A 2,500-nucleotide genomic window follows, 5' to 3' on the forward strand; every position below is an offset into this window, starting at 1 on the left:
ATTATTAGAAAAATATAAGATATATGAACATCAACAGAGAGACTCATGCAAATCTGCTCAACATAAAAAACATTTTCTGCAAGTTTGAACTTCTGAAGTTCCACCGATTCAACTGCCTGATAAGGAGTTATTCATTGGTTTCACGCACACCATGAAGAGTTATACTCGAAGGAGTCCTTCATTCATTCATGTAGTTAGGAAAAGATGCCAGAGGGACTTCAAAAGCTCAAACTTGCAGCAAATGTTTCAATATTGAACAGGCTGACACACTACTACTACTACTACTACTACTACTACTACTACTACTATTATTATTATTATCATTATTATTATTATTATTATTATTATTATTACTAACTAAACTACTACCCTACTTGCAAAAGCCAGACGCTTTAAGCCCAAGGGCTCCTACAGGGAAAATAGCCCAGTCAGGGAAGGGTATAATGAAAGCATATTTTCACCATTTTGGAAAGCAGTCATACCATCTCCTAAAACTTTTTTTTTTTTAATAGTCTATATATGAAAGACCTATTTTAATATTGTTACTGTTCTTAAAGTGTTTTATCTTAATTGTTTATCACTTCTCTTGTAGTTTATCTGTTTCCTTATTTCCTTTTCTCGGTGTTCTATTTTTATATGTTGGAGTCTTTGGGCTTATGGGATCCTACTTCTCCAGTTAGGGGTGTAGCTTAGCTAATAATAGTAATAATGATAATACTAATAATAATAATGATGATAATAATAATAACAATTATATTAAATATAATAATAATAATAATAATAATAATAATAATAATAATAATAATAATAATAAATTACAATGATAATAATAAATTATAATAATAATAATTATAATAATAATGAAAAAAAAAATAATAATAATAATAATATAATAACAATAATAATAATACACTTGCTATTGAGAAATAAGCTGCCATACTCTATGAAATGACACGTCAGATAAAAAAAAAAAAAAAAAAAAAAAAAAAAAAAACAGGCGCATATGTCGATAGGAGTCGATCACTTGTTTCGTAATTATCGACAGGTTATTGTGATTAATCTTTCCACACCCCAGTACATGTGTTTCTTCGTATCGCCTCTTGTGGCCCATCATTTCGAGAATCATTACTTAACACCTGGACGGAGGAAGGTGATTAAATCTCACGACTTTGGGAGATGTATTAATCATGAACCGAACGTGTTCTACAAAAAAGAAAAAAGAAAAAAAAGAACCACCCAAAAAAGAAAAAAAAAGAAAGAATTATCAAGTTTCTTATCGAATGCACTGCCTCTTATATTTTCATATATTCGTTGTTTTTCTTCACAGACTCGATAGGAGAATTACTATGGAATCAAACGAAAAATTATGAACACATTACGTACTTATTTTGAGACTAAAAATCGAGTTGTATACGTATTTATTTTGGGAAAAAATCTAGGTATTTACGTATTTATATTGAAATAAAATATAGTAATATACTTATTTATTTGAAAATAAATCTAGTTGTATACGTATTTATATTGGAAAAATACAGTTTATACGTATTTATTTTGGAATAAAACCCTTTTGTACACGTATTTCTAAAATCTAGTTGTATACGTATTTATTTTGGAAAAAAAAATCTAGTCATATACGTATTTATTTTGAATTAAAGTCGTCATATACGTATTTATGTTGAAAAAAAAATCTATTTGTATACATATTCATTTTAAAATAAAATCTAGCTATATAAGCATTTATTTTGAAAAAAATATATAGTTATATAGGTATCTATCTTTAAAAAAAACAGTTATATAAATATTTATCTAAAAAATGAATCATCCTGCAGTTTTCCACGAAATCAATTCATGGTGAAGTTAATAAATTTCAAGATGAAATTATAGAATATGAATACTTTTAAATAGCATTTTCTTGTAATATTAGACTTCGAAAATTTATATAACAAGGTTTATTAATTTTCCTATTCAGGAAAATAGTCGTTTGACTTAGTGTTATACGAACACTCATTTCAAGTGAAACACTGAATTATGTTTAAAGATGATCATCTGCATTGTGTTTTTATTGAATACAAGACGCCATGTTTACTCGGTTTTTATTATGCAATTCTGCTGAAATTCTGGTACTCCTCTCTCTCTCTCTCTCTCTCTCTCTCTCTCTCTCTCTCTCTCTCTCTCTCTCTCTCAGTTTATGCACACACACGCACACGCACACGCACACGCACACGCACACGCACACGCACACGCACATATATATATATATATATATATATATATATATATATATCGACATATATGTGCATATATATGTATATATATATATATATCTATATATATATATCTATATATATATATATATATATATATATATATATATGTATATACATATATATATATATATATATATATATATATATATATATATATACATATATATATATATATATATATATATATATATATATATATATATATATATATATATATATATATATATATATAT

The sequence above is a fragment of the Palaemon carinicauda genome, chromosome 7 (genome assembly GCF_036898095.1).
Source record: "Palaemon carinicauda isolate YSFRI2023 chromosome 7, ASM3689809v2, whole genome shotgun sequence".
Lineage (NCBI taxonomy): Eukaryota > Metazoa > Arthropoda > Malacostraca > Decapoda > Palaemonidae > Palaemon > Palaemon carinicauda.